Below are 14120 nucleotides of genomic sequence, written 5' to 3'. Positions count from 1 at the left end.
ATATTAGGTGTTTCGAGGGAGAGGGCCTAGCCTCCTTTCCCTCTTTTATTTTCCGATGTACCTAAAAAAAAAATGTGAAATTTTGCAAAATTTTCATTTGATCGCAAGAAGCCGCCTTTGCTTAAACTTGGTCATCATAGCATTCACCTTCTTGTTGCCTGGGTAGACTGAGGCATGTGTACATGAATAGAGGGTGGACCTTCCCCGTTTTTGCAGCTAGAGATGAGTGTTGCAATTGATTCCTGCATCAAGCAGTCATGTTGTAGAGTTGTCCTTGAAACATTGAAATGCAGAATGTAGATTGACCTGAGAGGCTTGCATGAGGCACTCGAGACACCACCTTTGTTTTTTGGCTATCTTAGAACGGTTAATCATATTTTAACATTGCATTAGAGCAGTTATTAGAACAGCTTTGTAATTTGTATTTATTTATTTTTTTATATAAAAAAGATGTGTTCCTGATGCTTCCCACAACTCATATTGCCATCTATTGATTAATTCTAAAAGTGAGTTGCTTCCCACTGTTTGGTGCAGTTTTTATTTTATTTTTATTTATTTTGCGGGCAATCAACTTTCAGATAATGTGGGTCGGGGGTTTTACACCAGGTGTGTCAATTTAGGATGTCTCCAACCCACACTAAAATAGTATACTAATAAACAATTTATTATAAAATAAATAATTATTAAAAATAATTTCTTACAAAAAAATTTAAGAACAAAATAAACAATTTACAACTTTTTAATCAACTAAACCGTGTCCAACAAATACACTCCTCCATTTTCTAGTCAAGTCTTCTATTTCAAAAACTATTTTTTATTTTGTTTTGTTCATATAATCAAACTATCATTTTATTGAACTATTCACAAGCACGTCTAAAGCTGCAACAATGACAAGTTCTCTCTCTCTCTCTCTCTCTCTCTCTCTCTCTCTCTCCTCTTTAAGACTTCTGACTTTTCCTTATTAACGACATCAGCAATGATAGAGGGCCCGAATTTTTTAGGTTCGAATGGTTCAAATTGACCAAAACGACGTCGTTTTGGACACAAAACGACGTCGTTTTGGTCAATTCGAGCCATTTGAGCCGCGAATATTGTGGCCACCAAACATTTTTCTAACGACATTAGCATCAAAACACACTATCTCCAACGCTAATATACATTTTACCTATCTAAATATTATTATAAAATATATATTTTATTTTATCTATTAACCGTTTCATATTTCTATTCCAACTATATTCTTTATTTTACCTATTCATCAAAATATTATTAACTTTATAGAATGCCACGTCAGCAACAAAGATAGAGGAAAATAATCCTAATGATTAAATACATTTTGCCTAATCTTGAAGGCTAGTTACATGTAATTAGTGAATGTGAGTTTAGTCAAAATACATAATCATGCACCTAGTGCATTCGAGTTACATTAGGCATTTTGACTACTAGGCATAATATGCCTAGTGGGTTGATAAATAAGAAAAAAATTCAACGCAAGATAAATTTTAAAAAAAATTACATATACGTGACAAATTTTATGAGTACTAATAATTAAAGGTATGAATTTTTTTTTCATCAATCTATAATAATTTTTTAACAGTACCACTCATTAGTAATTTCCCCAATAAATAAAACACAACAATAGTGAGAATTGATACAACATTTGAAGATAACCTGGTGCTGCATTATTCAATTTAGTACGTCCTTTTAATGTTTTCCTTAATTATAATTTGACCCTAAAATATTCACTTTAAGAATATAATCAATTATTATAGAGATTGGTTATTCCAAAATTATTTAAGCTTTACTCATGTTTAACTCACTAAAAATTCATTTGAGATTGACTTATTATATAAATAATTCAAGATTAAACAAAATTTAAATTCATTCAAATTTTGGCTCAATCAAAATTTGTTTGGGATCGCCTCCCCAGATTAACAAATTAAGTTTGAATATATTTTGAAAGTCAAATAAGTTTTTCAGCAATGATTGGTGGCCACAAATTCTGTGGCTCAAATGGCTCGTTTTGACATTTTCGGGCCATTTGAGCCACAGAATTTGTGGCCACCAAACATTTTCCTAAGTTTTTAAATCAATCAAATTTAAAATGGTTACTACCTAACTCAATTCAGCTTATTTATAACTCTATGTGCGTGTCAATTAAGGACATGATGCATCTTCTATGATTTACAGGAAAATCTTCTCACTCTCTCGTAGGTATGGCAACGGGCCGGAGCGAGGCCGAAGACTACACTCCCCGTCCCCGATCCCTGAAGGCTCAACAATTCCTGTCCCCGCCCCCGATCCCCGGCGAGGGAACCCATCAACTCCCCGTCCACGTCCCCCTCTCCTAACGGGGATCGAGTTTCCCTGACCCCGAAAAATCCCCAAGCTTTTTTTTGAATTTTGTTCAACACAACAACAAATCAATGTGTACGCAGATCAGATCACACACAGATTTAAATTTTAAAAAAAAAAATAATCTGAAAAAAAAAAATCTGTTTTCAACAACAATCACTATGTTTGGTTTGAGTTTTCTGGATTAAGTTTTTTGAAAACTGAGTTTTTTGATTTTCGTGTTTTTTTGTTTTTAGTGAATATTTTTAAAATTTTAAACATTTTTTTTACTTTTTTAGATGCACCTTACTTAGATGTGTCTAAAAAGTAAAAAAATTGTGAAAAAATATTTTTAAAAATTAAGAAATACATAAAAATACAAAAAATGTACTAAATTCTTGTATTTTTTTTTTTGTATTTTTGGTATTTAGTGAATTTTTAAAAGATTTTTTTTACAATTTTTTTACTTTTTAGGTGTATTTATGTTAGGTGTGTCTAAAAAGTAAAAAAATTGGATAAAATATTTAAAAAATTCAGTAAAAATAAAAAAACACGGAAAATAAGAGTGTAGAATTTTCTGAAAACTGTTTTTAAAAAATGGGAACCAAGCAAAGTGAATATGTTTCATCATCATCAACAAATCAATATGTATACACAGATTTAAATTAAAAAAAAAATTAATCTGAAAAAAAGAAAATCTATTTTCAAAAACAGTACTACAAAGACAGATCTGAGTACACAGATCAGATCACATAGAGAGAGAGAGAGAGAGAGAGAGAGATAACAGATCTAACAGATCTGAGTTCAGATCTAACAGATTTGAGCGACGCCAATGACCAAGCGCGAGATCAACAGTGGCTAGCTATGGCGGTGGGTTCGGTGGTAGTGACAGAGAGACAAACCTTCTGCGGCGGTAGCGGTGGCAGTGGCGGTGGCGGTGATGGTGGCAGTGAAGAATAGAGAGAAACGAAGTGGAGAGAGAAAGAGAGAGAGAGAGAGAGAGAGAGAAACCAAGGTGAGAAGAAAAGAGAGAGAGGAGGTCGAGCCAACGGTAGTGGTGGTGTCGCCGTGTCGATGACTGTGAAAATGAAAGAGTTAACAGAGAGAAGAACGAGAATTGAGAGAGAGTGAGAGAGAGAAGAACGAAAGACAGAGAGTTGAGAGAGTGAAAGAGAGACGAACGAGAGAGTGAAAAAGTGAGATGAGAGTCAGAGTGAGAGATATATAAAAGTGAGAGATATAAAATTATAATACAACTAATAGGTAGTATTTACGCGAGGAAGCTTCGGACAAATTTCGGGGCGGGGTCAGGGCCGAGAAATTAATCCCCGTCCCCGGCCCGAAAATCATCGAGGATGTATTTTTCAATACTAGCCCCAGTCCTATGGGGAATAATTTTCGGGAAAAAAACTATTCATTGGGACGAGGTGGTCCGGGTCCCCGTCGGGCTGGGTTGATATTGCCATCCCTACTCTTCCACAAGTCCTAAACAGCGCCCTTTGCAGAGATTACCAAGGTGTCCTATTATCCATTTTAAGTAAGGGGACTATAACCTGGGAACTTGTCCGTCCTAAGTAGTGCCCCTTGCAGAAATTACCAAGGTGTCCTGTTGTCTGTTCCGAGTAAGGAGACTATAACCTGGGAACTTGCCCCAATTTCCCAAAATAAGTTTCGCTTAAGTCAAGACTCTCTCAGCGGGGGAGTATTATGCCTATACCAAGTACTATGGTAACAACAACTTGAGACTAACCTCCTAATCAATTGCGCTACGCTTAAGAAATTGGCCCAAGAAATGTCGAACTCAAGATTTGGAATCTTAACCCCCAAGCATTTACCAAGTTGCCAAACACCCTTAGATTAGTTAAAAGGAATTTGAATGGTCATATAAGTCCCTATCAAAATGAAGAATTATAATCAACATCAGTTGACAAGTTTATTTAATTACCGTTTGGAAACTACCTTTTTGTCTAAATAAGTATAAAAAAATAAAATAAACTAAATAAGTTAATTAGATAAAATATCACATTCAAATCATAATCATTTTACATTTTCTATCACAACTATCACATCCAAATAAAAAAAAATCAAAAATTCTTTCCAAATAGAACTGATTTATCTAGGCTAAGGGGTTGTTTGAAGTGTTCTAAATAAGTGCACTTTTTGTCTTTTTCGACTAAAAAGCTGAGGAAAAAAAATGGATGCTTGGGTTAACTTTTTGACTTTTTATGAAAAAATATGTATTAAAAAATTGTATAAAGAAGTGTATAGGAGAAGATTAGAAATGTGTGTTTACAGCCGTACAATTTGAGGGATTGAATTGATGGTAAGAAATTATTGGCTACTTTTCGAGCATTGCACTGAATGGTTTTGTCCGGCCCGTGGGAGCCATCAAGGGTCCCATTTTGATAATCTGAATCATTCAATGTGTAGAACTCGTTGAGTATTATATGCCTGTAAAAAATCACGTTGATCGGATATCGATAGCTATCTAATCAGATTTATTTTTTTTCAATCGTTAATTATAACACCATCCATTTTTTTTGTACAAACTTGATTTGATCATGTAGTTATCGATATCCGATCAATGTGTATTTTACAAACATATAGTACTCGACGAGTTCTACATATTGAACGGTTCAGATTATCCAAACGGGACCCATGATAGGCTCCCACGGGCCCAACAACAGTGTGTGAAAATTGCACCCAAACTGTGCTACTTTTCTTAACAAACGCTGCACAGCCGTACAATATACATGATTGCTGAGTTGTATGGCTGTGTGAAAAATTAATTTTTTAATATTTTTTTGGTGAATAGTGATAACTTTTTAACTTTTTGAATAATTTTTTGACTTTTTACCTTTTTGAAAAGATGCGAAACTTGGCCTAAATTAACTAAAAAATCAAAAAATTGGGTCAAATTGACTCAAACCAATTAAAACAAACATTTCTACCAAAATGTCAAAAATTATATTATTTTGAAGTTGAAAGCCAATTTTGAAAGCCAGAAGTGTCATTCACATTTTTTTATACTCTTTCCCTCCAATTTTTTTTTTTATTTTTATAATTATTATTCTAAATTTTTATTTTCCCCTTTGTCATTTCTTGTGTCAAGTCAACAATTATATAGCTTGTTTGTTGATCAACACTTCCCCTCAAATTATTTAGGGGTGAGTTAGTTAAAAATTAATTTTTTGATTTTTTTGTCTTTTTATGTGTGAAAATGTGAGAGTGATATGATTTAAAATAGATTAAAAGTAAAAGTTAATTTTTAGTTAGCTTTTCAAATTGCCCCTTTGTACTAAATGGTAATATATTTTTGTAACAAAAAAATTAAGGCCTTGTTTGGTTTGTTTTTCAGAAAAATTTTTGGGAAAAATTCTCTATAAACAAATTTTTAAGAGTAATCACACCAAACAAATTTTTTCAAAAAAAAATTCAAAATTTTGTTTAGTTACGTACTTTTCAAAATCACTCTCTCTCTCATACACATCAAATTAATCACTTTTTTTAAAACTCTCTCTCCAAAATAATTTTTCAAAACCATTTTTAAAAAAAGACAAATCAAAAATTTTTTGTACTTTTTATCTCAAAAACTGCTCTATAAACACAAACTAAACACACCCTAAATAACTTATGTGTTGTTCATTGATATAAGAGAGATGTTGATAAGGAGGACTTCGATTAGAAAGAACAAAATTTATTTGGTAGTCTCTTCACGTTAGTTTTGACATGAAATCATTAATGATTAGTCATGTATAGTGAGATCTCAATTTTCTTTTTAATATAGTCAATTACTGGGGGTAACCCTACTATGCATGAGACTTTATAAATTAACAAATAAAAATTATTATATTTATTTTGAAATAATTTAATATTTTATCTTGTGATATATATAAAATTTATAAGTTAATTTTTATGTTTATAACTCTTTAACTTATTAGTTTAAAAAAAATTAAAAATATATATATAAATATATTTAGTGCAATTTTGATAATTTGTATTAAAAAAAAGTTAAACCTGATTAAAAGAGTTATGACATACCTCTTCTTATTTTGGAAATATACAAATTTAAAAGTTATAATTAAGACAAATATACAATTTTATTATAATGTGAAGTAAAGTGATATTTAATAATAAATTAATATAATGTTTCTATTATTAATCTAATAATTTAAGTTACATTTATTTTTATTTCAATTTCATAAATTATAAGGATTTTTATTGATAAATAAGCGAATTACACCAACGGTCCTTATAGTTTGAGTCTTGTGTCACTTTGGTCCCAAACTTTTTAATTGTGATACATTTGACCCTAAATTTTAAATCTTATTTCAAATAAGGACAATTGAATATGCCATTTCTCAATTTCAAAGGAAAAATCGTCAAGTTGATTAAATATAAACTAATTTGACAAAAATAAATATCAAAAAATATTTTTAAATTTTTAAAAATTATTTCTACACATTAAAGATAAAATTATATAAAATTGATAAATCGTTTACACATTTATTTATTTTTTACCAAATTAATTTTTATTATGCGTTTGGATGATGATCATGTAATGGGTAGTTGCTAGGCTTTAAATGTATAATCGATATATTTAATATATGAAATGTTTTTAGTTTTGAATTTTTTTATTTAATGGAGTTTACACATTTATTTATTTTTTACCAAATTAATTTTTATTATGCGTTTGGATGATGATCATGTAATGGGTAGTTGCTAGGCTTTAAATGTATAATCGATATATTTAATATATGAAATGTTTTTAGTTTTGAATTTTTTTATTTAATGGATTGGTTAATAATGATATCAAAATTATCGTCATATTTGACTTTTAGAAAAATAGAAACTAATTTAAGGAAAATAAAAACAAGCACCCATTATATGATCATCATTCAAACGCATAATAAAAATTAATTTAGTAAAATAAATAAATAAATAAATATGTAAAAGATTTATTAATTTTACATAATTTTATCACTAGTGGGTAGAAATAATTTTTAAAATTTTTAAAATATTTTTTGACATTTATTTTTGTCAAATTAATTTATATTTTATCAAATTGACGAATTTGCCCTTGAAATTGAGCAATGGTGTATTCAATTGTCCTTATTTAAAGCAAGATTCAAAATTCAAAGTCAAATGTGTCACAATTGAAAAGCCAGGACCAAAGTGACACAAGCCTCAAACTATAGGAACATTTATTATAATTTGCCCTTGATAAATCTCATTTAAAAGTGTTCTAACCCACTTAATCCCATGCATTTATTTCATAAAGTCCATATTCTTGATTTACACTATTTTCTTAGACCCTTATCACCTTATATTTAATGTTGAGAGAGGAGAGGGAAGGGAAATGACCAAGACATAGGAAATTTTATACACAAATTAAATAACATTGATGTTATTATTTTATATTATTATATAATGTGAGTATATTTTTAATTGACAACATATTAAAAATAATGTGAATATTCTCTCTTATCTGATATGAACGTTCACAATACCTTTTTGAAAAATTCTTTTTCATCTAATGTAGTAATGTGAACGTTCACAACATGTGAACCTTCTTATTTTTAATTGACAACACATTAAAAATAACGTTCATTATATTTTTAATTAACAACACATTTTTGTTCACAACATGTAGTGATATGAATATTCACAACATGTGAACATTCTCTCTCATCTAATGTGATGATGTGAATGTTCACATTCATATGTTTTAGTATGAATATTTACATCATGTAATTGACAACACAATGACAAAAATTCATTTCAAATTAATGTAAATATAGTGATGTGATTATTCATTTCAGTTACATGATGTGAATATTCACATCATGTAATTGACAACATAATGACAAAAATTCATTTCAAATTAATACGAATATAATGACAGTCAACATCCTGGGAACTACCAAAACATAATGACAATCAACCTTAAATATCAACATTAATAGGGGGTATGAGAAATTGAGGGTGTTTTACTCTTCTTACCTTAAATAAGATCTAATGGAATAGTCAAAAAGAATATGAGTTGAATGAAATAAAACTTTTAGAAAGAGGATTTATCAAAAAAACTCTCATAAAAATACAATATGAATATAATACACATACGAATTTTTGGTCGTTAAGAATAAGAAGGTTTCAAAATGTTTTTAAACTTTCATCATTTTCTTTTAATTTTTATTATCTAATTTGATTTTAAATTTGAATAAAAATTTTGATTTGATATGAATTACTTTAACTTTTTCATTAAATTTTTATCAATTTTTAAAAGAACTTTCATTCTTATCGCAATTTTTTTCCTTTTCACCAATTTTGATGGAAAAAACAATAATTTTCAACATTTTCATTTTTTAAAAGTTTTTTCAAATTATAATTTGATAAAAAAATATTAAGGGTTGAAGATTCTCTTAATTGGAATTATAGTGAAATAACATCTTCAAATAATGAAAGTTTGAGTATGTGGTTGGTTAAAATGTATAATTTAATTAATTCTCTTCTCATATTTGTATAAAAGTTGACACTCATGATTACATCATTATAAGTTGGATTATGAAAAAAATTTTGAGGTATCAAACATTATTGTAAATATCTACATATTCAAAAAAGAAAAAAAAAGAAAAAGGAAAAAAATATGTAGCTTTTGGATATGTGTTTATTAGTTTTGTTTTATGAACATAAACAATTGATGTTTCAATTTTAAAAATTAAAAAGTAAAAAAAAAATAGATTGGGGGGTTTTTGGAGATGAAAGAAGTCATCTAAATCTTCTATATACTATTTAACATGGACTATTTTAATCACATAAAAAATAGAAATTATATTTAGATATTATCCCTATATATTATGCTATTCTATACAACTATAACTGTAGCAAATTAACTATAATATATATGAAAATTTATATTAAATTTTCATTTTCAATTAATTAAATTATAATTAACAAACTAACAAATAGCAGTAATGATATAATGAGATAGAAAGAGGGTAAAAATAAAAAACACAATGATATTTAAAAGTTTTAAAAATCTAATATTATAGTAAAATCTTGAATTCTCAATAAATTTTCACATTTTTTATAAAATAAAATGACAATAAAAAATAAAAAAATTTGATACCCATTTTGTTTACTTCAATTTTATGGTCTTCATTGAAAAAAACAAAATTCGATCAAAATTATTGGCACAGAACGGATATAGATGCTTCGATTGCAGCCATAATCACCAATAATTCTTTTCCACCATGTAAACCTGTAAACAAATACATAAATCTCCTTAAAACCGAAATCAAAACAAAAACCAAAACCAAACCAACAGCATAGAAAGAGAATCACACAGGAAAAAAAATAAAAAACAAATAAACTTATGGAGTAGGAGAATGTTAGCTCCAACAACTTAGACATCACTTAACTCAGTCCGTTAGCTCCTCTGCCAGTGCCCGCAAAGTCTAGGAGATTAGATGACTAATCAGATTATTCTTTAAATAAGACTTTTCATAATTCAAATTTAGATATTGTCATATTTTTTTGATATTCATATCTAAATTCTTATATTTTGTTTTTAGTTTTTGTGTGGTTTCTATTTGTTTTTTTTTTTTCTCTCAATTTATTTAAGATGGAATTGTGGTTTTTATATATATATATATATATATATATATATTTTAAATTTATGTGATAAACATGTGAGTTAATTATTATTTCTAAAATAATTAAAAAAATCAATAATTTTAGCAAATTGATTAATTTGCCGCATTAAGTGACTTAAACTTTGATAGATATACATCGAAAAAATAGATAATTATATTATTAAATCATAATTCAAATTCAGATATTGTTATATCTTTTTGAGATCCATATCCAAATTCTTATCTTCTTTATTTTTGTGTGGTTTCTATTTTTTTTTTTGTCTTCAATTTATTTAGATGGAGTTGTGGGTTTCTATTTTTTTAAATTTAATTTAGCTGTGGTTTCTATTTGTTTTTAATTATTATTATTTAGGTAAGTTATGATGCAAGTTAAATATGTAATAGATATGTAAGTTTTATTGATTTAAAGTATGATAATAGGAGATATTTTCAATGGCTCTTTTTTCATAAATCCTATTCCTAACAGTTTTATTCCATAAAACCCAAATCGTTTTTATTATTCCATTAGGTCTATTCATTGTATAGGACAAAATTACCCTCCCTTCACTTCTCCCACGTCTATTCCATTTTGAAAACAAACCATTCCTATTCCATTTATTCAATCCACAAAACACTGATTTCCCAAAGAAAATCTCATCGTTGACTCCAAAAAACTCTCAAACCGTAACCCTAGATTCACATTGCCTTACCACCGTCGTCGTCGTCCATCGTCCAATGTTGTTGGCCACTACTATTCCACTTCATCTCACCGATGCGAAAGTTTACATCGGAAGGAGGGTGGTTTGTTGTTCCGTGTTTCCCGTCGGTCGACCAAGTGTGGTCCATCGATTTTCGTACCCACCCACAATGAGGAACAAAAGTAAGCAATATCATTCCACCTTCTATTTTTCAGTCATAATGTGATCACCGATGTATATATTTACATTGCCGTATTACTATTGTTGTTTTTGGATTTGATTTTGTAAACATCAATAATGTGAATATTCACATAACTGTTGATTAATGGATAAACTCACAACAGTAGACACTGGTGTAAACATTGACATCAGTGTATAATAATGTGAATGTTCACATTACTGTCAATGTTGGTATTATTGATTATTGATGTCTATAGAAGCCCTAATCTTCACCCCAAAAATGTGATAGAATATGATGTAAATATTCACATTGTAACGTCAATGTCAGACTTGTTAGTGTTGTTGGATGTTGTTGGTTCCACTCTCTGTTTTTCAGCCAATGATAACATAATGTGATTACCGATGTATATATTTACATTGCCCTATTACTATTGTTGTTTTTGGATTTGATTTTGTAAACATCAATGATGTTAACATTCACATTACTGTTCATTAATGGATAAACTCACATTGGTAGACACTGGTGTAAACATTCACATCAGTGTATAATAATGTGAATGTCCACATTACTGTTAATTTCTCAATCAGCCATATTATGTTGTTGTTCACATCAATGTGTATTAATGTAAACATTAACACTAGTGTTTTGCTCATGTTAGCACCAAAACAAATGTGGAACACACATTACTAGGCAATGGTCTGAAAGTTGACATCAATTATGTGAACATTCACATTACTGTTCAGTAATGGATAAACACATATTAGTAGACACTGGTGTAAACATTCACATCAGTGTTTATTGATGTGAACATTCACATTACTGATGTTTGTTATTTATTTCAGTACTGGTTGTGTGAGCACACAACCATCTTACAACCCCGCAAACCTAATGTCATTACGCAGTGTGTGAAGTGGGACCTCACAGCCTTACATACCAACATGACGTCCATATCTTTGGCGAAGCTTGGTTTAAATGAGGTAAAAGTATAACCAAAAATATTATGCCCATTCACATAGTGAGACATGGAACTATGTAACTAACATAATGTTTCCAATTTCAGGTATATGACGGCGAGCTGATGGCATCCACAATTGAAGCAAAAATGTACCATCATACAAAATTGAATATGGAGTCCAAACATAAGGTTTTGTCAAGTGCACCAGCAAAACAAGATAAAAGCAATGACGATGAAAGCAAAGACAATCAAGGCAGTGACAACAGTGATGGAATTTCTGGCGATACAATGGACCTAAATGATGTTAAAGATGACATCAACACCAGCTTTAACAACCTCAATACCGAGAGAGGTATCATCATAGCACAACCAAGTGAACTGGACATTGTGGATGTACTTATAAAAGAAAACCAAAAAATTTGGGGTCTCGTACGACAATGGAAAGCAAAATACAAACAATTGGAAGAATCGTGGAAGTTGAGGGCAAGGGTGATCTTTGCCCTTGAAGCCAAATTATTCGACCAATCGGGGCCTATCCAATATGGACATAGACATCAAGAATTGCATCAAGTGGAAAGATACAAAAATTCAGCGGTTGAAAAAATTGGTCATCAACCTAGAATATGAAAAAACAATTCTTCAAGACCTTTACGATGATTAGTCCGTCTACATTATCACGTAAGTCGAAGCATAAAAGGCTCATGACAGTGTTAAGAAGCATCCCATTGCAGCACTGGAACACATTCTAAGCCCACCATCTAGGGTAAAGCGCATCAAGCAGAAGGTAAGGAAAGAGCACCGCTTGGATGAGTTTTAATATCCCGACTTGCCTGGTCAAAAAAAGAAAGAAAGAGGGAGCTGAAGAACAATCCTATGCAGTCCAAATTGTACAAGATTTAGACAAATATCCACAAAAAAAGCACCCAACAAATTACAAGAAGTTAACATTAACCAATAAACTGAAGCTTGGGCCAACATGAGCAAACTCAACAAGTAGAAGGCCCAAAATTTGCACAAGAACAACGATGATGAGTAAGTGATCATACATATTTAGATTGAATTTTGGCCCCGTTTGTTTTGGGGTGTAGAGGGTGGGATGAAATTAGGATAGAGGTGGGACCCATTTAGTGTTGTGTTTGTTTGTAGAGTTGGGGAAGAGATTATGATAGAGGAAGGGATTAAGATAGAGGTTGGAAGGGGGATTGGGTTGGAAGAGATAGAGGTGGTATTAGAAAAATAGTAAGCGGACTAGATTTTTTTTTTTTGAACATTAATGTTTAATTTTTTGTATTTTTTTATTTGTTTTATTATTTTATATAAAAGTAATTTAACAATTCCTACACCAACAACTATCATTAAAACAAACACAGTTTTACTTAATCCTCTTACTATTAATCCCCTCACTATGAATTCCCTCCTTATTTTTATAATGATGTTAAGCTTCACATATGTACTTAATAGCTTATATCATTTTATAATTGTGTAATGTTAACATTCACATTTTCTGTAATCACAATGCACAAGTTGCTTGCATTGTAAAGGGACTCAAAGATTAGAAACATGTATTTTGATGACATCATACACGTCATCAAGGAAGAATCAATGCATAGCAACTTATGGCAATTGTCAATGTGTACAAAACACACACGCGCGCACACACACACACACACACAGACTGTATAGACATTATAAATAATGTACTGCCACCCATCTGTTTGTGCAGGTGATAGATGCATATGGTGAAATTCTACTCGAACTACAAGGCTGGTCAACCCAACTTTGAAGGATTCATCATTCATCTTTACAAACACATGTTTGGTAACAACTGCACTTTTGGTTTGTTTATGTTTAATGTTGATGAGAATGTTCACATGAACAGTGTTTGATTTGCATGTTCAATAGGTGTGAATGTTCATCTCAACATTATATGCTTATATTGTTAACTTAAATGCTAGACAGATTTGAATGTTAACAACAACATAATATGACAGGTGTGAACATTCACATTGACAGATATAAACATTTGTGTATTGGGAAGTTTGAGAAATTAACAGGTGTGAACATTCACATCTGTAATACATTATAGGACTGTTTGGCAAATTAAAAGATGTGAACATTCACATCATTCACAGTGAATATTGATATAAATACTTGGTACATCTTTGTATGCCCATTTTGTGCAGAAAGTCATGCAAGAGTACCCCCCACAAGAGAAATAAACTAATTGATGTACATATCAATGACTATCAAGGCTAGAGATACTTTATCTTCCTAATACACCACAACTTCCACTGGACAATTGTTATATACGACGTCAA

This window comes from Camellia sinensis, unplaced genomic scaffold (genome assembly GCF_055761805.1).
Source record: "Camellia sinensis isolate YWXY unplaced genomic scaffold, ASM5576180v1 Unanchor11, whole genome shotgun sequence".
Classification (NCBI taxonomy): domain Eukaryota; kingdom Viridiplantae; phylum Streptophyta; class Magnoliopsida; order Ericales; family Theaceae; genus Camellia; species Camellia sinensis.
Note: the sequence above shows the minus strand (reverse complement) of the source record.